This window comes from Cupressus sempervirens, chromosome 3 (genome assembly GCF_028749045.1).
Source record: "Cupressus sempervirens isolate cs-2001-9-10 chromosome 3, ASM2874904v1, whole genome shotgun sequence".
NCBI lineage: Eukaryota > Viridiplantae > Streptophyta > Pinopsida > Cupressales > Cupressaceae > Cupressus > Cupressus sempervirens.
Genome location: NC_143120.1, coordinates 681506768 through 681532804, shown reverse-complemented (window position 1 = coordinate 681532804; position 26037 = coordinate 681506768). Strand labels below are relative to the sequence as shown.

At 35.4% G+C, this 26037-nt stretch overlaps 1 pseudogene; it reads left to right on the top strand.

Moving 5' to 3' along the window:
* The window catches only part of LOC149568560 (putative protein phosphatase 2C 53), a 74871-nt pseudogene that overhangs the window by 6461 nt on the left and 42373 nt on the right, over positions 1 to 26037 (top strand).

Genomic DNA, 26037 nt, shown 5'->3' with positions numbered 1-26037 from the left:
AAGTCCTACTTATCCAAGAATTCAGAGTCAGTGGAGGAGAGTATAAATGGAGACATATGGGTGGTAAAGAGAGAGGAAAACAAATATTTCTTTTGAAAGGAGGGTGTCTTTTCTAAGACTGTGTGATATTAGGAGTGGGACCCCATTTCATACCCTCATCTTCTGATTTGTTTGAATTGATTAGTTGTGAAATATGGGTAGGGCACCATGTTGTGACAAAGCCACTATAAAGGAAGGGCCATGGTTTGTTAAAGAGGATTCTAAACTCAAGGCATATATATAAACAAATGAAACCCAACACTTGTTCCAATAGAAACCATGTTTTCAATTGAATTGATAAACTTATTATAGCTGATTCACATTGAGTAGAACCAAGAAATAACTGTATACATTATAAAATGTTTAATGCGTGTAAATTGACAGCTAGTTATAAGGAAACAAAGAATGAGCAGAGCATCTTGATTAGTAGTTGTTGGCTAGAGTAAAGGTTGAGTAGGCATTAACATTTTACTTTTTAGTAATCTATAGGGAAAACGGTTTGACTATGACTTGAATGGCTTCAAGTTCAAATTATTTGACCTAGCATTAGAAATATATGCATTCCTATGAGTATGGCTTAGTCCATTTAAAGGATTTGAAGTTGCTTTCCTACGGAATTTTGATGGCTATATCATCCATGTGAATGATCTGCTACTATGCACTCTCTCTTTTGGCTTACAACATGCCATGATTTTTGAATATCATTTATGCTTTATGATCATGATCAATATAATTTTTGAAATCTACATGCTTTGTTGTATAATGGAAATCTGTATAATGTTTCTTATTGAAACTGTACATATTTGAATTTGAATTTGAAATCTACATGCTTTCTTGTATAATGGAAATCTATATATTGTTGCTTACAAGAAAATGGAATCTGTATAATGTTGCTTACTAAAACTTTACACTCATGATCAAGCATGCTTTCCTACATTGTTATAAATAGGTGATGACAGTGGGAATGATGACTTATGTGCCAATCCTTGCACTAATGGACTTGTTTATATTCATTTTTTTGCAACAATATAATAGCTACTTATCTTTGAGGAAAAAATGTCTTTCACTAATCTATTGACAAGCATACATGAGGAGGTTTGTATGCCCCCTGTTGCCACTCCCATTTCTACCCCTGTAGGTACCCCTATTGTTAGTTCATCTAGAAGTTCAAAAGTGGTATGGAGTAGAGAGATGGAGAGAAAACTATTAGACTTGCTCCTTGAGCAAGTTACTCTAGGAAGGAAAGCTAAAGGCAGTTTTCATAAAGAAGCATAGACTGCTAAGAAAGGAGATTTAATGAAGAGCTAAAGTTGAATCTTGGAAGAGATAACTTCAAAAATAAGTTGAAAATGTGGAAGTTAGTGTATAGAATAATGAAAGAGTTATGGAATACAAGTGGTTTTTCTTGGAATGAAACAACTCAATGCATGGATGTGGAGGATAGCGTATGGGATGACCTTTTGAAGGTTATGTTCCCTTAAAAGTGTTATTCAATTCTAATATCAAACATTTATCTAATTATTGAATTTTTCTAATATGTAGAGAAATGAATTCAAGATTGCAAAAGTTTATAGGAGGTAGCCATTCACCTATTTTAATGATCTAGCAGTCATTGCTAGAAATGACATTGCAGAAGGAAATGAAGCAGCAACATGACAAGATATTGAAGATGGTAACCTTTTTTATGAGGCTATTGATCTGAATGATGATGAGGGTTTTAATACACCTATAAACATTGTTGCTAATTTAGATGAAGATTTCCTTCAGTCAAATCAATCCACTACATCCACTAGAAACAATCATTCCACATCTATGACTAGAGGGCCAAAGAGGAGGAAGGCAAGCATGGCCACTTCTTTGGATGTAATTTCTGAAAGTATCCATAGGATACAAGAGGGAATGAAAATGCCTCACACTATAAGAGTTAATAAAGAGGATATTAAGATCGATGCTTCCAATTTGTTTGCTGCCTTGAAAGCAATCCCCAAACTTAGTCGGGAGACTATGACTAGGGCATCTGACAAATTTATGCATGAACCAACAATAACAATTTGGTTCTTAGAGATGGATGCAGAGGTGAGAGAAAATTATATTAGATATAAGTTTGGAGGGTTATAATAATTTTATTGAAACCAACATTTATGCTAATGTCAGTCTTTAACATTTATGCTAATATTTGATGTATCTCCATACAAACAACATTATGGAATATTTTCTGACTCATTTGGGGCTAGGTGTTTACTCTATATTTTTTAAATTCTCCTATATACACTGGAAAAAATATTTGATAATATTAATTTATACTTGTAGAGTTACATATGGTTCTGATTGGTTGGCCCATCTAGGATGAGTGTTATTTGTTGCTGCTATTATGTTCACATATCCAATCAAATCGATGCTTCCAATGAGTTGTCATCTTTACATTCTGTAGTATGGTACGATGATCCTCAATGCACACAATATAATCTTTACTATATCTCATTAATGTGGGTTGAAAACCACTAGAATTTCATAATTGTCATATGTCTAGAAAATACTTTACCAGTCACCAAAAATGTTTTACATTAGCAACATTTCAATATAATTTAGAAAAAAATGAATGGATAAGTGTTTTTTAAAAAACCTCAAGGATTAAATTCAGCTTAAAGGCTTTTGATTTAATAATTTGTAGGTGGTATTGGATTTTGTTGTGTTATATCAATGGGTATGTGCAAGATCATGGTGTGCCAAAAAGTGGCGATGTGAAAAAAATAGAGTTTGAAAACATCTAAAAGCATTTCAAAATCCGCTCTAACTTTTATTCATCTATCCAAGTACCAAACCTGGAAAGTAAGGCCTGACCCTTATCGGATATCTGATTCGATATCGGATACCCGATATTATTGGATACCTAATAACACTTAAAAATATATAATATGAAATTTATATGAAATAATAAATTAGTTATTACATTATCTAATTATAAAATAATAAATATATATTATATTATTTATGAAGATTAATATTTTTATATTTCAAAAATCATTCACAAATATTAATGAGTAAAATATAATATAATAGTATAATATAATATAATAGTATAGTATAGTATAATATATTATACTATAATATAATATTATTAGAATAATGTAATAATTATAACTATACTATAATATATTATTATTATTATTATATTATTATTATTATTATATTATAATAGTATAATATATTATATAATTATATAATATAATATTATTATAACAATATAATAATTATTATTATACTATAATATATTGTTATTATATTATAATATAATATATTATATAATAGTATAATATAATAGTATAATAATATAATATAATAATATAATATAATATAATAATATAACAGTAATATATTATAATATAATAATATAACAGTAATATATTATAATATAAAATATAATATATAGTAATATAATATAATACACTACTTGACCCACAAGGTGTTTCAAACTGTAGGATGATGTGGTGGATATCGGATATTTGATATTGTATTGGATATCCAATACAATATCAGATACTCGATATCTATCAATAGTTATAAAAAAAAAACACAACCCACGAGCTTATTCTCATAGGGTTTTATTGTGTTTAGCACTCGAATATATGATATTAGGTTTTTTTTTTTGTTTTTTATCAATTTTAATATAAATTTAATAGATTTTATCATGAATTTGTTAGTTTTAGTTTAGTTTAGGGTTTTTTTATATAGAAATTGTTAAAATTAAGGTTTTTTTTAATATATATTATGTTTTGTAAATTAATAGGAATGGCTGATCAAAATGATGACACTGAGGCAAGGAATAATATTCCTCATAACCCCCCACCAAACGATCTAGTGCCCCCACAAAACCGTCCACCAAATGATCCTCTACCCCCTCAAAACCCTCCTTGAATCGAAGATTTGATAAATGAAAATCATACTGAATTGAGGGGTTTGGAAAGAACATATAATAATGTACCCACATTGGCTCCTATGTTATCCACATTAAACACCATAGTGGATAACATTGAAACCCTTACTAGCCAACAAAATGCCACTATTTGTTGGCATGATGAAATGCATGAGATGTTTGATGATGGCTTGGACTATGATGAGGTTGCGGCCTCAATATAACCAAAGAGGATTTGGGTAGCCTTTTTGTGAACCCAAAAATGGGTATATCAGTTGACAAAAAAAAAACCCAAACTATCGATTAAATGGTGCACAAATCATGCCATATGTGCAAACTTTTGGGATCATGCCATTTTATTTCTTTAGAAAATTGTATGTAGAATTTTTGTTGAAACTCAAAGTGAACTATTGGAGCATGAAGCCCAACATGGGTGTAGGACTAGGAGCTCCTCAGGATAGACCCTCTTCTTAGTGGAAGAAAGCCGACACTTTTTTCCCCCCTACTGATATATGCCCCCCTCCTCGAGTGCAACATCCTGATATTATGGTAGAGGCTAGCTCTTAGACCATCAGAGCCATTCATAGGCTGAGTAGCCTATTGATATCTCAGGCTAGGTTAGTCTTGCCTCCCCATGTTGATGATGCTGGTGCTAGTTCATCATTGGCTAGCTCATCACACGTTTGTGTGCCTCACACTTGCATTACATGCAAGAATATTTGCCTAGGTCCCATAGGTGATCTTCCTGAGTATCATTTTGTATTAGATGAGGATACACCGGACACAAATGTAGAGGCTATAGACCCTAATGCGAGAGAGGAGGGGAATGCAAAGACATGGACTCCTTCGATGTCGGTACATGTATACATTTTTTTGCTATGACATATGCAATTTAAAGTTAATTTTTATAATAGAGTAATTTTAATTTTTAAGCCATACTGACTTATACATGTATGTGATCATCATTCATGTTTAGTTGATGACCAAGGAGGAGCTCAGACAGATTGATGATGCCACACTCTCGATCATTTCATTTGGCCCTGAGAAATCTATGGTACATTATATTGTGTTCTCATTGTTTTTTCTATTTGATATTGTAGCATATATGGTTACTAATCTTTCTTTTATCTTGTAGGTACCATCGGTCTTGGGGGGACAAAGTGCGGGGGATGAGCCGACACCTATTGACAAAGGAAAGGTAATTAGGTCCTTTCTATTTTATTAAATATCGATGCATTCTTGTAAAATGATTGTGGTAATAAAATTTAATTACATTCTTTATTGTAAATAGGGTGTGGCTATTGGTGGTGAGCCCGTACAAGTTTTGTGTCATAGATGCTCAGGCATTTCCATTCGCACTGAGAGCCCCATTGTATGTATAAGTATCATTTATTTTTTATTTTCCTTATCTTCCTAAATAAATTGAAAACTATTTTTTGTGATATTAACAACTACTATTTTGTATCTCATAGGAGACTCCTAGTGCACATGAGGTTTGATGGGAGAGTTATGTAGATTTGATGATGCAACTACTATATCCTAAGGAGGAGCCTACACTAATAAGTCGTAGTTTGAATTCATGATTAAATATGTTATAAATTTAGCATGCTATGAATTATAATGTTATAGTTTAAGTTGTAGATTCATCTAACAAACATATTTGAACATACGCAGCCTAGAATCAGTGAGGTATGAGCATTGCCCAAGGCATATGAGAGGACTCCTAATCGGCTCAGGAGGTTGACAAGAGAGGTATTTATTATGAAAGTTTAATAGTATAAATCTTCATTAAAAAAAGATCATTATGAATTTTAGTAATTCAATGCTAGATACAAAGAATCATGAAAATTTAGTAGTCTAACTTTGGGTTTTCTTTTTTTGTTTATGTAGGAGGCATCCAATCCACCTAGTGTAGTGAAGAGGCTGCATTTTGATGATCCACCAGCACCCTAGGAAAGTATAGTTGTCATAGGATGTATCATGAGACATTTTGAGATGACATATGCCACATTATTTGCAAAAAACATTGATATTATACACATTCTGATGGCATGATCAGCCACATTTTGTATATGGATCTATGTATTTTGATATATATTTTTTTCATTTATGTGCACAATGATATGCATATTAATTTAGTATCTAGTATTGTTTAATTTATCGTGGATCATGTATATCATTCATGTTTATGGAATATCTGATGCAAGAGCATCCTGGGTTGCTTTGTTATCCTGCTCATTTTTTTGTTCATTTGCAAGTTGGTGTTGAGTTACTATAGTACTCTTTCATGTGCGAAGTTATTGTAGCACTTAGTTGGTGTTGAGTTACTATAGCACTTAGTTGGTGCTAAGTTACTGTAGCACTCCTTCATGTGCTGAGTTACTGTAGCACTTAGTTGGTGTCAAGTTACTGTAGCACTTAGTTGGTGCTAAATTGCTGTATCACTCCATGTGTCGAGTTACTATAGCACTTAGTTGGTGCCGAGTTACTGTAGCACTCCTTCGTGTGCCGAGTTACCCAGTGTATGCCGAGTTTCAGTATTTGGATGTGATTTTTGTGAGTTGACTTGCGGGATTTATTTCGATCACGACAGTTATGTTAAGATCTTTTCTTGGGATTTCTCCAAACCGTTATTGAGTCAGCCTTGCTATTATGTAATTTTTTAGAATGATCTATAAGCCATTTTGGCAAGTATATATAGAGTGTTTAGGCCTAGAGTTAGGTAAGTTTTTGGAAAGTAGATTGGAGAGAAAAACTGAAAGTGTGAATTTGCAGTTGGATCTTTGAATGTGAATGTATTTGTCGTTGGCCGTAACCTAGAAGGCCTTATACCTAGGCCTGTATGAAGATATTTTGATGAATAAATAAAAGTATTTCACTCTTCTTCCTCATTTGGTTTCTCTTCTATCTGTTTGCTTCCATTGTGCTAACTCTTGTAGGGTGGTTTGGATAGCTAGGTGAGCCTTTGGCCCTAGTTATCCATCTTTGCCTACGTCAGATGGTATCATAGCTTGAGGTTCATCCTTATGGGGATTGGATTGTGTAGAACCCTGATTTGGATTTGCTTGGAGGGTGAAAGATCTATGGATTTGACCTATAACTTGCAGAGGGTTACGATCTTGCAGGAACTTGAAGATGATTCGTGGTAGAGGAAATAATGTTGATAATGCTATATTGGATTGGTTGAGACAAATTGTAGCTAGATTAGATGCTGTAAAGATAGCTCAGAGGAGAGGAGTGCATCTTGAAGATGTGAGTGATGATGAAGTAGCAGCACCAAACCGTAATCCAAAACTTGAAGAAGATCAAGATGAGGAAAGATTGTTGTGAGTGGTGTCTAGGGAAAATTCAAAGCCTATTGTAGAAGTTGTTCCCTATGATGGAAAACTAGATACCAATGCTATGTTGGATTGGATCTCTGATATGGAGAAGTTCTTTGAGTATGAAAACACTCCTGATAATAGAAAGGTGAAGATTACAGTCACTAGGTTGAAAGGTCATGCATCACTATGGTGGGAGCACTTGCAAACTGATAGACAAAGGAGAGGAAAGGAGAAGATCAAAACTTGGCCAATGATGTTGAACAAGGTAAAGAACAAATTCCTTCCTACTGATTACCAAGTTAGCTTTTTGAGAAAGATGCAAAATATGAAACAAAAGGACATGACTGTGAAAGAATATACTGAAGAACACATGTATGCAAGAACTTGTCACAAATAGGTAAAGAGAAAAAAAGACAAGGGTTTAACTTTGACAATATACAAGATCACATTATTAGAATAAAATAATGAGTAAAATATACAATGGATATATATGGACAACAATACTTTGAGTTTATACAAATAGATTAGATAAATGTATCAAAGCACACAAGTGTTTCAATAAGTTTATGTGATTGTTGTCACTCAATTAGAGCCTATATAATATATAGAACCCAAAATTTGACTTGAACTATAACAACCAACTTTAATAAAGTGTAACATAACCACCCTAGTATTCCAAAGATATAGAAAAACATTATCCAAATCAACTATTTCTTCCACCCATCACTCTTCTTGCACCACGAGTCTTTGTTTATAATAACCTAGAGATGGAAACCTCACACCATAACAAAAATGAAATGCATTGATAAGACTTGTAGTAAAAGGCTTACACAATATTAGCATCATAAAATCACTTCTTGTTTAAATGCTCTTAAAATTGTCCTTATAGCCTTGTATCACATGCAAATATGATTTGTAAGAACTTGTTCAATATCTTCCTCTTATAATTCCTTACAAAGAACCTACCAAAATACAAATTAGAATGTGTAACTAATTTAACCTATCTTTTTCATTATTACAAAAACCATATACAAAAAAAATTCACATTTTACATCATAATACATCATAAATCTTAGGAATTCTCCCCAACACCCCCCCACTCTTCATGATGTACCTACATTTCAATATCATAAAAAAATTAGTAACTTATTGTATTAAACAAGATAATCATTGGTTCACTAAATCATTATGAAGAAAATAACATAAGAAGTAAATATACCTAGTTGAGTGTTCCATTAGGGTCCTCTCTCTGTTTTATGGTCTCCAATAGGGCTTCATGATCAACATTATTAATAATAAAAAGTTCTTTTACTTGTGGTCTTCCTTGATGCTTCAATAACTTTACATTTTTTTATATAATAAGATGCAAATATATGAGAATTATTTTGTGCTTCTGATAGTCTTCGAATGTAGGAATTCCATTCCTTCTAAGCATGTATATCCACAGCCATGTTCCAGCAACAAATACTGAACCAGTAGGATATGTGAATCCATCATCATCTACGATCAGTTGTGCAAGCTTTTGTTTACCTCTTACACAAAGTGGTAACAAATAATTGGATTTCTCATCATTCCCATGTGGTGCAACCAATGCAAAGACATGTGCTGGCTAAAGAAGATCTGATAGATGGTTATGCTCAAGTGAACTTTCTATGTCATCATTTTTGATAGAGGGTATGATAGAAAATAGAGTAAGATAATGTGGAGCCCATGTGTCCACCCACTCACTCAGCTCACAGTGATCCCAATCACACTGAAAATAACTATGAAAAAAGCAAGCTACTTGGTGTGTCCAAATGGTCCATATACTAGAATTAGAGCTTCAAAATGAATAATTTTTTATGAGTCTCTCACTATATCACAATCTGATCTATCACCTATGGACCCTTCCTCAACCAACCAAAAGAACCTATGTACCACTAAATCAAGAGTCCCCCCCTGTGATAATGATAAACTACACCAATCAACAATGATACAAGCATCAAGAAGCTCTACTACTAAAATCTCCAATTGCTCCTTAACTAGAGCTCTCTTCACACATGCCCCTGCTCCATCATGTTCCCCTTTCCTATGGCCAAACTCAAAAAAACTCCAAATATGAGGTACCCCCCTCTCTATGTGCATCCTACACAACCAATAAAACATGTGAGCATTCTTGAATTGACTTGTATAGTTATCTGACTAAATTATATGTCTATCTATAACAATTGCATGCTCTTGTAAGAAATCAAAATAAATCTTGAAACAATGTTGCACAAACTATTGAGAGTGAGATCTATCATCACTCATATAAAAATTATACTCTTTAATAATCTTTTGATTATCTTCCACACTATCAGGGGCATGTCTATATGTTATGTGGATGAAAACAGTAATCTGAATGGAGTTGTAATACTGAGATTATGTCTCATTTAGAGGTTGCAATGTGTAGTTCTTAGCAAAATCAACAACTAATATAATATTGCCAACTAGAAAAGTCTCCTTGCACATTCTAAATTTTTGATCCAACCACTAAGACCTGTGACTATGTCTTGCATACTTGTAGAAAATATTTGCCTTGAAATTTGAAATAAAACTAGCCACACTAATTTCTTTTCCAACCAATTCACATCTAGGGCCCTCACCCCCACTCTTCAATGCATCGTTTCATATACCTTTTTTTTTACTATTGTCTTTCCAAGATCTTGTTCACACCCCTCATGGAAACATGTGTCAAACTTGGATAAGCCACCAAATTCTAAACACTTCTCATTTAAGCAAACATTTCTATAAAAGAAACAACCATCAACTCTATGACATAAAAACTGATCTAGCAAGTCTCCTCATGGTTTTGGAAGCCCAATAGCACCACAATTCTCCAACATTTCTTTACTATGAAAAGTAGAATGAATGGAGTGTAATAGTTCATGGTGCATAGAAAACTTGACATGATATTTGCAGCAACATGTATTTAAAATTTTAAGTGGCACAAAATAAAATGGCTTCAAAGATTCAAAAGCCCTTTGTGATATATGAAGACTTGGATGACTCTCTCTAAATTGTTTGAACAACATATTTTGAATTACCTCCAAATAGTGTTTAGGATGTGGCATGTGGTCTTTGATGCCAATTCTGAACTTTAACACATCTTTAGCATTGGGTGATACTTGTGAGCTAGAGTGCCAAAATTGTATAATTTCTTCCTTCACATCATCAGATAGCTTCTTATCAAAACGTGCAAGTCTCCCACCAAATGTCCATGTTTCATTTTGAAGAGGATCATAAATTCTCTCTCTTTAACTAAGGGCTCTTCTCAAAGTAGTATGATTTAGGTTCAAATCAATACAAGTTTGTCTCATATATCTACCCTTTCTCAAATGATGACTTACCTCCCTGTTATTTTTCCCAATGCTATTGAGAGCACTAAAAAGATTCACAATAAAGACATTTCTTTCCAACTTTTTATTGACATGAATCTTCAATTTGGAAAGCATAGGTCTCATCTTTTGTATTTTTAATAAGTGCATAAAAAGCTAACATTGCTCCACCACTGTCTTGTTGCCGAAAAACATCTTATATAGTCTTGAAGCCCATTTAACCAAATGGTTCTTTCTAATTTTTTCTCTTCCAAATCGGTAATAATCATTTCATCAATTTCAATTATCCATTTTATTGTTCTAGAACCTTCATGTCGATTATAATTAGGAGATATGTAAGTTTCTTGTGCATTAGGTTCCTTTGCATTGTCATGTTCAGCATGGTCAATTATATAATTTACGTTATCACCTGGTAGCATTTCCTCCTCAAAATTTTCATTCTCTAAATTTTCAATTCTGACATTATCATTTTCAATTGCTACATTTTCATTCCCTAACTGCACATATTCATTATCTGACTCTATGATTTCACCTTTGACTAATTCATCATCAATTTGACTGACATTTAGCATACCTTGTCTTTTCCTTCGGTGTTCTATTTTGTCCCTTTCCCTATATGCCACAATGTTTTCATTAGATACCTTCCTTTTGCGTTTAGCCTTTCAACGAATTTTTCTCTCCATTCAAATGACAATATCGGACACCTAGGGATATATTATTAAAAAAAAAATGATTGTTTGGGCCCCAAAATGTGACTTTACCTAAAACCCATGAAAAAGGCTCACGCAAAGTGATGTTGTTGGGTCTGCAGTGATAGGGAATATTTTGGAAAAATAATGACAGTAAATATCAAGTATTCGATTTCAGATCGGATACCCAATTTCAAATCGGATATCTGATACGAAATTAGATATCTGATGTTGGCTGGCAAAAAAATATTGGAGAAAAAAATGAATTTATGAGTTATGACTAATCTATAAATATATAATATATATTAATATATATATGAAATTAAATTACATTATTATTATTATCATCTATAAATTATAATCTATAATATATATTATTATTATTATTATGACCTACGTTATTAATATATAATAATATATTATGTTATTATTATTATAATCTTTAAATATAATATATATACATATATATATATATATATATATATATGATTATTATGCTATATTATTATTATTTTTACTATATTATTATAGTTTTACTATATTATTTGTATTTGTTACTATAACAACATATAATTATTATTTATATGGGTCAAAAGGGGTTATAAGATGACCTATGACCCCTTTCGACACATTCCATGATGAAATATGTCACTAGGGGTCCTAGGACCCCTAGGGACATATTAGAATCATTTATATGGGTCGAAAGGGGTCATAGGATGACCTATTACCCCTTTCAACACATTTTAATACAACATATTTCTCTAGGGGCCTTAGGACCACTAAGGACATATTAGAATCATTTATATGGATCGAAAGGGGTCATAGGATGACCTATGACCTCATTCCACACACATTACATGGTGACATATGTTGCTAGGGATCCTAGGACCCCTAGTGAAATATTAGAATAGTTTATATGGGTTGAAAGTGGTCATAGTATGACCTATGACCCCTTTTGACACATTTTATTACAACATATGCCTCTAAAGGCCATAGGACCCCTAGGGACATATTAGAATCGTTTATATGGGTCGAAAGGGGTCATAGGATGACCTATGATGGCTTTTGACATATTCTATGAAGACATGTCTCTAGGGGTCCTAGGACCCCTAGGGACATATTATAATCATTTATGTGTGTTGAAAGGGGCCATAGGATGACCTATGACACCTTTTGACACATTCCGTGATGACATATGTCTCTAGGGGTCCTAGGATCCCTAGGGACATGTTAGAATTGTTTATATGGCTCGAAAGGGGTCTTGTTGACACATTTTATTACAACATGTCTCTAGGGGCCCTAGGACCCCTAAGGACATATTAGAATCGTTTATATAGGTCGAAAGGGGTCATAGGATGACCTATAACCCCTTTCAATACATTTTATTACAACATATGTCTCTAGGGGCCCTAAGACCACTAGGGACATATTAGAATCATTTATATGAGTTGAAAGGAGTTATAGGATGACCTATGACTACTTTTGACATATTCCATGATGACATATGTCTCATTAGAATTGTTTAAATGGGTTGAATGGGGCCGTAGGATGACATATGACCCCTTTTAACACATTCCATGATGACATATGTCTCTAACGATCTTAGTGTTGGATACAATTGTTCAAATTGTGTGTTATCTTTGATGTGACAAAAATGTTATATCAATCATCAAACAGTGTCTACTAAGCTTAGAAGGTCAGCTAGACAAAGGACAGTATCTACCAAGCTCAGAAGGTCAGCGAAGTAAAGAAGCAGTTCTTACTGAGTTCACTCGATCATCAAAGGTAATGTGGAAGAAGTAGTTCTTATTGCCCCAAGACTAAAATCTGTCCACTTGTTCAACGAGTGTAAGATGCAAATCAATAGGGTTATGCCTATAGAGAGGACCTTTCCCGACGAGGCCCTACCCCTACTTATTGAAAGGGAAAGGGGTTGGGTTTAGTCCGATCCCTAGCGCTACCTATGAGGTTTGAGTCCTTATAGATAGTAGGGCACTACCCCTACTATTATGAAAGGTAAAGGGGCTAGAATAAGGCCCCATTTATTCTTCAACAGTTCACTAGAATTGAAGACCTAATAATCTGTTTGGGGGCAATGAATCCTCGATTATTGTAGGGGGTGGGGCAGCCCCCCTCTTTTCTATATTTTGTAGTGATAGAATTTGAGGGGTCTGGGTGTCTTTATCAGATTGCAACAGTTTCTTTTGATGAAGTCGACAAAAACTCCTACTATTTTATGGGCATTTATCAATATCAACTATGGAGGTAGAGGGGACAAACAAGGTTGGAAGCAGCATTGCTCGGGTATATGGATCTATGTTAAGAAGTCCTGCTTGCTTAAAGAATTGGATTTAAATGACTCTGTATCCTTATGTAACTTTCAGTCCTAAGAGTTCTCCACTCTTTACCCCTAGGGACACTAGCACTTTGTTTGGATGTGGTTGACCTCCATTTGATCCTACAGAACCAATTCCTTCAATCAAGAGAGAAACCCTAGCAAGCTCCCCATTAGAATAATAGGGCCTTTATAAGAAGTCTTTTGGGAGAGGGATAAGCCCAAATGCACCAACTAACTATTTCTTCATCAATGTGGATTCTCGACTACACCTACGAGCCTACGTCCCTCTATCATTCAAACCCTGTGGAGAGATGCCACCTATTGTAGGAGCTTTGCTTTCATGGGAATGAAGCTAACTTACCCCCCCTACCTACCCTAGAATAATCTATTTGGGGGCCCTAGAATTTTTAGGTATGGTATTGTCCCCTACCCTAAACATATCCTATAATTTTATGCCCCCCCCCCCCCCCCCATAATTTTATGGGCTAGCCCCCTTATAATTTTATGCCTTACCCTAGCCCCCTAGCCATTTTATGGGCCCTATCATTTTAGGTAGGTAGGTATGGATAGGGCCCTAGCCCTAGCCCTATAATTTTAGGTAGGTTAGGTATGGTTAGGTTAGGCCTATAATTTTATGGGGCTAGCCCCCTATAATTTTATGCCTTACAAATAATATGGCCCCCCCTTGCCATTTTATAGGCTAGCCAATAATTTACAATAATCTATTTGGGATAGGCAGGGGGCCTAAAATTTTATGGGCCCTACAATAATCTCCCTACTATTCTAAAGGTAGGTCCTACCCTACCCTACTATTATAGCCAACTAGCCAACCATCCTATCCATCCCTGCTAGAATTTTATGGTAGAATAATAGGCCCTAGCCCCCTAGCCTCAAATTTTATGGGCCCTACCCTACAATAATCTATTTTAGGGCCTACCCTACCCTACTATTATAGCCAGCTATCCATCCCCACCCTAGCCTAAAAGGCTTTTATGGGGGATGGCCTATCCCCTAGCCCTATCATTTTAGGTAGGTAGGTAGGTATGGATAGGGTCCTAGCCCCCTATCATTTTATAGCCCCTACCCCTAGCCTAGCCTATAATTTTTAGGTATGGTATGGTATGGTGGGTATGGGTTTTATGGGCCCTACCCTACCCTACTATTATAGCCATCCTATCCATTCCCGCTATCCCTAAAATTTCATGGACGGTAAGTAGGTTAGCCTATAAAATTATAAGGTATGGGCACTACTATTCTAAAGGGTAGGGCCTACTATTAGGCAGCAGAGGATATAGAGTAGATAGTAGGGTGATTCATGAATAATAGAATAGAGGGCCGATTCATCTAGTCCAAATCTTGTCCTATGCTGATGCCCTATATGGAAAGTGGGCACTCCCCAGCGACTCAAATCCCCCCCACCCTGAAGGGGGCCCCCTACTATCCATAGGCTGGGGAAAATGGGGTTCAAACCTGTAACTTCTAGCATGATAGACCAACACTCTAACCAGCTGATCTATTTCCCCTCCATGCTAGAGCAAGGGGTCGATGGATCACCTAACCTAAAAATTCTATGGCTATGGCATTACTGATGGATCATATCATATAACATATAAATGATGGAGTGTAGCAACGTGAAGGATCTGTTTAGGGGCCTTAGAATAGTGGGGTAGGGGCCTATAGAATAGTAAGGTTGGAGATAATTTGTGGTGTTTTCGTAGTGCCCACTATAGAAAGAAAGTAGGGATTGGTGATGAGATGGGATGCTTCATCGCATCGTGATGCCATGCTATAGATGCACGGTGATGCAATCGATGCCAAATTCTATACATAATATGATCAGTGATGGGATGCCCGCCTACTATTATAAGGGGCCCCCCTCCTAAGGATGTGGTACATGTAGAGGGAGATATAGTGATAGCACCCATTGTTTCTATAGGCTATCACTAAATTTGAGGGGAGGGGTTCTTGGGCGGGCGACCCATAAATTTTGGTCAGATGTGGGGATTGAGCCCATAGCCAATAGAATTTTAGGTAGGCGATGCCAAAGGAGCTACACTTGATGTTTTGTTTCAGAAGGGCCCTACTACTATTTTAAGGGTGGGCTCACCTATGATCACTCTTCTACTAGTGAATAATTTCTCTGTCCCACTTACTTGCATTCGGTCTCACTCCCCTGCCCTTTCCTCCCATGATTCCAAGATTGGCTCAATCACAACTGCTTGACCTGAATAATGCAATTCTTGAGATACAACAACTCATCTCGATAGGCATACAGGCACATAGGCTACCGTTGTGATGCTCAGTAGGAATAATGAAATAATACTTCCACCCTTAAAATAGATTATTGTCCCTCCTTTTACATTTTCTAGTTCTAGAGAATATTCGATGGAGATGGGGATGTGTAGGCGTTAGACCTATATCCACTCCTATGGCTCTTGGAAATGCATAACTAAAGGGTGGTGGTGGAACTCGGAGCAATTTGATGGAAATAAAGATGGCTAAGGATGCACTAGTGAGCGTGATGAAGCTATCTTTCCCCCTGACCTTCGGGTTTGATGGTGTTATAGTGGTTTAGAACAACAGGTTAGAAGGGCCAACAAAAGGAGGTTTATATAAGTCCTAGCCATGGGTTTTAGGGTGAGATCGATCCTCGGGCCCTATAGAATTGTAGGAAAATGGTTGAAGTGCCAATAGGAGTAGCGGTGTTGAATTTTCTACATATCACACTACTACCTAAGCAACCTTCCCTTAGAATAGTAGGGGCCACCCTATTTCCAACTAATCTACCCCCTTTAGAATAGTAGGGCCTAGTCGAATAGGCAGAGTACACAAAATAGGAATGAAACGTAAAGAAATGTTAGCAAGTCTGATTCCAACCATTGCATCGGCATATGTCCTCCTCTTTGTCTACCCCGTGGGAAGGTTGCTACCTAAGCAACCTTCCCTTAGAATAGTAGGGGCCACCCTACTTCCAACTAATCTACCCCCTTTAGAATAGTAGGGCCTAGCCGAATAGGCATAGTACACAAAATAAGAACAGAATGTAAACAAATGTTAGCAGGCCCCATTCCAACCTTTGCATCGGCATATGTCCTCCTCTTTGTCTTACCGAGTTCACTCGGTCATCAAAGGTAATGTGAAAGAAGCAATTCTTACCAATCTCACTCAGTCATCAAAGGAAATGTGGAAAAAGCAGTTCTAACCAAGCTAACTCGGTCATCAAAAGTAATTTGGCAGAACTAGTTCTTACCAAGCTTTCAAGGTAATCAAAGAAATTCAGTTCTTACTGAGTAAACTCAGTAGCCAAAGGACTTTAAGATATTGCAATGTTAACCAAGTCAAGATTATTAACTCAAGAAATTTTTGGAAGTAGTATTTACCGAGCAGGATCGGCCAGTAAAGGATTTCATTATTTTATGAAATATCATTTATTTGTTTAGAGTAATATCTATAGCCGACTGATGTATGATTTATTGGTAAATGTAACATGTAAATGGGCTGACTTGACAATCTGAATGGTATAAGTCAGAGGTCAAGTTGAAAATTCTAAAAAGTATGATGTGGAAGTGAAATTAATGTAAAATGAAGATTGATTATTTTTGAAGTGAATTTGAAGGATGATCAGAGATCATTGAGGAGCAGCAGAGCCATATTTGATCAAGGAGAATCTAATGATGCTAAACAGAGACCTATTACTAGCACATTCAATTGCATCTTGTTCAGATCAATTCATTGTTGCTTTCTAACCATTGTAGTAGTGATTTCAAATCTCTTAATAGAGTTGGTTTAATAGCCATTTTGTAAATCCTCTAACAAGGTGACAGTTCAGTTGAATTGTTCTAAAGACCTCTAGCAAGGCCACTCCTACTAGGTTGATTAAATCATCTAACAGGATCACACCTAACAATGTGTATTGTAACCTTTAACAGGGTTGGCTCCTAATAGGGCTCACTTCAAAAAAGTAAAAAATTTGTGACTAGTTACTTGGTGGTTTTTCCCATATTGGGTTTCCATGTTAAATTTGGTGTCTTTTGTGTTCATTTTGTTTTCAGTTACATGCATGAATGCTTGAAGATTAGTAATAATTTAATTTACCTATATAATGCAAAGTATACCTATTAATTAGGAATGCTCAACTCTAGAGCCTTCATTAACCGAGTCACAAGAAGTTCAAACCAAGTCAGCATCTACTGAGCTGCAAGAACCCGAGTTGCAAATAGAAGCTACCGAGTTAGCATCTACCAAGCCCAAGCAACCAGAATCAGAACCAGAAGTAGAGACATAGAAAGACAACAATGCAAGTCATTCAAAAGGCAAGGAGCCCATGTTAACCAAGTATGTCAGAAAGCATCATGCACCTGATCAGATCATTGGTGATAAATTAGAAGGAACAATGACAAGAAGTAAGTTGAAAGGAACGTGTTTACTTGCTGATTTTGAACCTAGAAATGTCAAAGATGCACTAGAAAATGAAAGTTGGATTGAAGCTATGAATGCAAAGATAGAACAGATAAAGAAAAATAAAACATGGACTCTTGTACCTAGACCCAAATACAAGAATTTGATTGGAACAAAGTGGGTATTCAGAAAAAAACTAAATGAAGATGGTAAGGTATCAAAGAACAAAGCTAAACTAGTATGCAAAGGATATTCACAAGAGGAAGGTGTAGACTATGGAGAAACTTTTGCTCCTATTGCAAGATTGGAAGGTGTCAGAACCTTACTTGCATATGCTACATTCAAAGGATACAAAGCTTATCAGATGGATGTCAAGTTAGCATTTCTTAATGGTATATTGGATGAAGAGGTTTACATTGAATAGCCTAAAGGTTTTGTTGATTCAAACAAGAAGGACATGGTCTACGAATTACATAAAGCATTATATGTTCTGAAACAAGCCCCTAGAGCATGGTATGAAAGATTGCATAACTATCTTATTCTAATTGGTTTTCAAAGAACTAATGACAATAGCAGTTTGTACATAAAGGAAGGACCGGCTAATAATATTGTTTTGACAGAAATATTTGTAGATGATACTTTGTTCATAGGAAATGATGATCTTTGCAAAGAATTTTCAGAACAAATGAACAAGGAATTTGAAATGTCAATGTTTGGTGAAATCAAATTCTTTGTTGGTCTTCAAATTCAATAGAATAAGAATGGCATCTACATCACTCAATCTAAATACATCAAGGAGATACGAAAAAAGTTTGGTATTGAAGATTACAAACCAGTTGGGACTCCTATGTGTACTACATTAAAACTGACCAAGGATGATGAATCAAAGGAAGTGGATCACACATTGTATAGATCTATGATTCGAAAGTTGCAATATATAGTGCACACAAGACCAAATATTGCCCTTGCAGTAGGGATTAGAGCAAGATTCTTAGCAAAATAAAAAGAAAATCACATGATGGAAATCAAAAGGATCATGAGATACTTAAAAGGAACTAAAGATTATTGATTATGGTATAAACTTGGAGGAAAACTAGATTTAAAGGTGTTCACTGATGCAGATTGGGTAGGAAATATTGATGACAAAAAGAGCACAAGTGGAGGAGCTTTCATTCTTTGAAAAAGGTTGGTTTCTTGGACAAGCAAAAAGAAGAATTGTACATCTCAATCCATAGCAGAGGCTGAATATGTTGTAGCAGTAGTAAATTGCTCAAACATTGTGTGGTTTAAACAATTATTGATAGGTATGAAGCAAGAAATCAAAGAACCAGTTGTTATGTTTTGTGATAACACAATTGCAATTAACATCTCCAAGAATTCAGTGATGCATTCAAAAACCAATCATATTTCCATAAAATATCACTTTGTTAGAGAATTGGTGCAAGAAAAGGAAATAAGATTGGAATATGTGCATACAAAGGAACAAATTGCTGATATATTCACAAAGCCTTTACCTAAGGCTGCATTCTTATATCTAAGAGGTAAGTTAGGGGTCATTCCCCTATTTGAAGCTCACTAAAATATAGTTTTAGTGATGCATCAATAGGAACAGAATTAGAAATCTATCAGTTGATGCAGCAAACCAATGAAGATATTGCATATGAATCAGTACATCAGGTACAATGTTATTCAGTTTTTTTGAATTTTCTTTGGCATGTGTTGTCAAAGAGGGAGAATATACTGTCATATCTTTCTAAAATTTGCAAAATAATAAGAGTTTGTGTAAGAGGGAGAAATTATTATGAAAGAGGGAGTTTTGTATTCTATCATTAAAAGACTTGCTTTCAAATTTCATCTTGCTATGACATGTTGTGATGCCATCAATGCCTAAGAGGGAGATTGTTGGATACAATTGTTCAAATTGTGTGTTGTCTTTGATGTCACACAAATGTCATATCAGTCATTAGACAGTTTCTATCGAGCTCAAAAGGTCAGCTAGACAAAGGACAGTGTCTATCAAACTCAAAAGGTAAGCTAGATAAAGGATAGTGTCTACCGAGCTCAGAAGGTCAGCCAAGCAAAGAAGAAATTCTTACCAAGTTCACTCGGTCATCAAAGGTAATGTGGAAGAAGCAGTTCTTACTGAGTTCACTCAGTCAACAAAGGTAATACGGAAGAAGCAAGTCTTACTGAGCTCACTCGGTCATCAAAGGAAATATGGAAAAAGCAATTCTTACTAAGCTAACTAGATCATCAAAGGTAATTTGGCAAAAGTAGTTCTTACCGAGCTTTCAAGGTAATCAAAGAAATTCAGTTCTTACCAAGTAAACTTGGCAGCCAAAGGACTTTAAGATATTGCAATGTTAATCGAGTCAAGATGGTTAACTCAAGAAATTTTTGGAAGCCGTATTTACCAAGCAAGATCGGCTAGTAAAGGATTTTATTGTTTTATGAAATAACGTTTATTTGTTTAGGCTAATATCTATAGCCGACTGATGTATGATTTATTGGTAAATGTAACATGTAAATGAACCGACTTGACAATCTAAATGGTATAAGTAAGAGGTCAAGTTGTAAATTCTAAAAAGTATGATGTGGAAGTGGAATTAATGTAAACTGAAGATTAATTATTGTGGAAGCAAATTTGAAGGATGATCAGAGATCATTGAGGAGCAGTAGAGCCATATTTGATCAAGGAGAATCTAATGATGCTAAACAGAGAGTTGTAACTAGTAAATTCAATTGCATCTTGTTCGGGTCAATTCATTGTTGCTTTCTAACCATTGTAGTAGTGATTTCAAATCTCTTAACAGAGTTGGTTTAACAGCCATTTTGTAAATCTTCTAACAAGGTGACAATTTAGTTGAATTGTTTTAAAGACCTCTAGCAAGGCCACTCCTAAAAGGGTGATTAAATCCTCTAATAGGGTCACACCTAACACTGTGTATTGTAACCTTTAATAGGGTTGGCTCCTAATAGGCCTCATTTCAGAAGAGAGAAAAATGTGTGACTAGTTACTTGGTGGTTTTTCCCATATTGGGTTTCCACGTTAAATTTGGTGTCTCTTGTGTTCATTCTTGTGTCTCTTGAAGATAAGTAATAATTTTATTTACTGAGTTACAAAATTTGTTTATCGAGTATCAACAATAACTAGATCTTTAGGACATCTAAGGAATCTATGGATTAATTATTGTTAGTAACTAATTCACCCCCCTCTCAGTTACTCTATCTTTAATCCCAACACCTAGGACCCCAAGGGACAAATTAGAATTATTTATATGGGTCAAAAAGAGTGATAGGATGACCTATGACCCCTTTCAATACATTTTATTACAACATATGTCTCTAGGGGCCCTAGGACCCCTAGGGACATATTAGAATCATTTATATGGGGTGAAAGGGGCCATAAGATGACTTATAACCCCTTTCAACACATTCCATGATGACATATGTCTCTAAGGGTCCTAGGACCCCTAGGGACTTATTACAATCATTTATATAGGTCAAAATGGGCCATAGGATTACCTGTGACCCCTTTCGACACATTTCATGATATCCCTAGGGACATATTAGAACTATTTATATGGATCAAAAGGGGTAATAGGATGACCTCTGACCCCTTTTGACACACTTTATTACAACATATGTCACTAGGGGCCCAAGGATCCATAGGGACATATTAGAATCATTTATATGGATCAAAAGGGGTCGTAGGATGACCTATAACCCCTTTCAACACATTCCATGACAACATATGTTGCCACGGGTCCTTGGACCTATAAGGACATATTACAATCATTTATGTGGTTCGAAAGGGGTCATAAGATGACTTATGACCCCTTTCAACACATTTTATTACAATATATGTCTCTAGGGGCCCTAGGACCCTTAAGGACATATTAGAATCATTTATATGGGTCAAAAGAGGCCATAGGTTATTTTCAACACATTCCATGATGACATATGTCTATAGGGGTCCTAGGACCCCAAGGGACATTTTACAATCGTTTATATGGGTCAAAAGGTACAATAGGATGACCTATGACCCCTTTTGACACATTCCATGACGACATATGTCTCTAAAGGTCCTAGGACCCCTACGAACATGTTATAATCTTTTATATGGGTCAAAAAGGGTTTTGACACATTTTATTACAACATATGTCGCTAGGGGCCCTAGGACCCCTAAGGACATATTAGAATCATTTATATGAGTTAAAAGGGGCCATAGGATGACCTATGACCCCTTTCAACATATTTTATGATGACATATGTCGCTAGGTATCCTAACCAATAGAGACATATTAGAATCATTTATATGGGTCGAAAGGGGTCATAGGTCATCCTATGACCCAATTCAACATATTTTATTGCAACATATGTCTCTAGGGGCCCTTGGACCCCCTGGGACATATTAAAATAGTTTATATGCATCGAAAGGACCTATGGCCCCTTTCAAAGCATATAAACGATTCTAATATGTCCCTACCACTAGGGACATTATAATCATTTATATGGGTCAAAATGGGTCATAGGATGACCTATGATCCCTTTCGACACATTGCATGATGATATTATGTCTCTAGGGGTCCTAAGACCCCTAAGGACATATTAGAATCATTTATATGGGTCGAAAGAGGTCATAGGATGACCTATTACCCCTTTCAACACATTTTATTATAACATATGTTGCTAGGGACCCTAGGACCCCTAAGGGCATATTAGAATCATTTATATGGGTCAAATGGGGTCATAGTATGACCTATGACCCTTTTTGACACATTCCATGATGACATTTGACTCTAGGGTCCTAGGACCCCTAGGGATATATTATAATCATTTATATGGGTTGAAAGGGGCCATTGGATAACCTATGACCCCTTTCAACACATTCTATGACAACATATGTCTCTAGGGGTCTTAGGACCCCTAGAGATATATTATAATCTTTTGTATGGGTCGAATGGGGTCATAGGATGTCCTATGACCTCTTTCGACACATTTTATTACAACATATGTCTTTAGGGGCCTTAGGACCCCTACCAACATATTAGATTCATTTATATGAGTTGAAAGGGGCCATAGGATGACCTATGACCCTTTTTGACACATTCTATGATGACATATGTCTCTATGGGTCCTCAGACACCTAGGGACATATTATAATCATTTATATGGGTCAAAATGGGCCATAAGATGACCTATGACCCCTTTCAACACATTCAATGATGACATATGTCTTTATGGTCCTAAGTCTCCTAGGGACATATTATAATCATTTATATGGGTTGAAAGTGGCCATAGGATGAACTATGACCTCTTTTGACACATTCCATGATGACATATATCTCTAGTGATCCTAGGACCCCTAAGGACATATTAGAATCGTTTAAATGGGTCAAAAAGGGTCATAGGATGACCTATTACCCCTTTTGACACATTTTATTATAACATATTTCTCCAGGGGCTCTAGGACCGCTAGGGACATATTAGAATCATTTATATGATTTGAAAGGGGCTATAGGATGACCTATGACCCCTTTTGACACATTCCATGATGACATATGTCTATAGGGGTTGTAGGACCCCTAGGGACATATTATAATTATTTATATGGGTCAAAATTGGCCGTAGGATGACCTATGACCCCTTTCGACACATTCCATAACAATATATGTCTCTTGGGGTCCTACGACCCCTGGGACATATCAAAATTGTTTATGTGAGTTTAAAGGGGTCATAGGATGAACTATTATCCCTTTTGACACATTTTATTACAAGATATTTCTCTAGGTGCCCTAGAACCACTAGGAACATATTAAAATCATTTATATGGGTCGAAAGGGGTTTTGACATATTCCATGACAACATATGTCTCTAGGCATCTTAGGACCCCTAGGGACATATTAGAATTATTTATATGGGTCAAAAAGGGACATAGGATGACTTATGACCCCTTTCTACATATTCCATGACGACATGTCTTTAGAGGTCCTAGTACCCCAAGGGACATAGTAGAATCATTTATATGGATCGAAAGAGATCATAGGATGACCTATGAATTCTTTCAACACATTTTATCACAACATATGTTGTTAGGGGCCCTAGGACCCCTAGGGACATATTCTAATCATTTATATGGGTTGAAAGGGGCCATAAGATGACCTATGACCCCTTTTGACACATTCCATGATGACATATGTCTCTAGGGGTCCTAGCACCCCTATGGACATATTAGAATAGTTTATATGGGTGGAAATGGGCCATAGGATGACCTATGACTCCTTTTGACACATTCCATGATGACATATGTCGCTAAGGGTCTTAGGACCCCTAGGGACATATTACAATCATTTATATGGGTCAAGATGGGTCATAGGATGACCTATGACTCTTTTTAACACATTTTATTGCAACATATGTCTCTTGGGACCCTAGGACCCCTAGAGACATATTAGAATCATTTATATAGGTCAAAAGGGGCCATGAGATGACCTATGACCCCTTTCGACACATTCCATGATGACATATGTCGCTAAGGGTGCTTGGACCCCTAAGGACATATTAGAATAATTTATATGGGTTGAAAGGGTCCATAGGATGACCTATGACCCCTTTTGAAACATGCCATGATGACATATGTCACTAAGGGTCCTAAAACCTCTAGGGATATATTATAATCTTTTATATGGGTCGAAAGGGATCATAGGATGACCTATGACCCCTTTCGACACATTCCTTGATGACATATGTCTCTAGGGCCTATAAGGACATATTATAATCATTTGTAAGGGTCAAAAGGGGCCATAGGATGACCTATGACCCCTCTCTACACATTTCATCACAATCTATGTCCCTAGGTGTCCTAGGACCCCTAGAGATGCATTTGTTTGGTTCCAAATCATTGAGATTGGTCATAGGTTAACCTATGACCCCTCTCGATGCATTTCATGACAATGCATATCCTTAGGACCATTAGGATCCCTAGGGACCCATTGGGAATGCATCGAAAGGAATTATGACCCCTTTTGATTCATTTTATGACAATATTATATTTAATGATAATATGATATTGTATATTTAAATATAATAATAATATATTATTAGATTATATAACAATCATAACCATATATGTTACTAGATTATAGATTTAATAATAATAATAACCATATATATTATTATATATAATAATAATCATATAATATTACACTATATATATTTAATAATATTAATCATACATATTACTATAATATAATAATAATTATAATAATATATAATAGTAACAATAGTTAATAATAATAATATCAATGTCCACACTTCCCCCAAATAAGTTTCGCTCTAAAACACTCTAAAGTTTCTCTCTTAAATTTATTTCCTCTCAAATTACCCTCCCTCCAAATTTAATATTGGAAAATCTCTCCTCTCAAATTTCCCTCCAAATTTCAATTGAAAAATGCCAAACCTAATCGGATACCCAACTTGGATTCAGGTATCCGATTAGTCTTGGTATTTACTAGGTCTATTCGGTCAACCCAATAAATGTGTTTGAGAAGAGTTTCATTGACACTCAAACTTCAAGTAGACATCTGACAATGTTATTTTCATCAAGATTGAATGAAATGAAAGGGGTTTTTCTATAACACTCTCGAGATTCCATTGGTATAATTGCTGTCAAATTCTAAGTTTGATAAGTATTTATTAGTTAATTTTCAATGAAGATGATTGTAAAGTGCTAATTGATGTACTGATTGAAAAATAGCTATAACTTTCAAATGGCATAACATTTTTTAAATCCAAAAGTTGTGTCACATTCTATGCTTTGCCTAGTATAAGAAAAAATAAAATTTGGTAAAGTTTTCTATTAGTTAAAGTGGTCAGACATGGGAGATTTTTTTTCCAAAAAAATTTATTAGAAAATTCATATTTAATTATTTATTTGGAATAAAAATACCCAAAAATATGCATCACATCCGAGCATGAG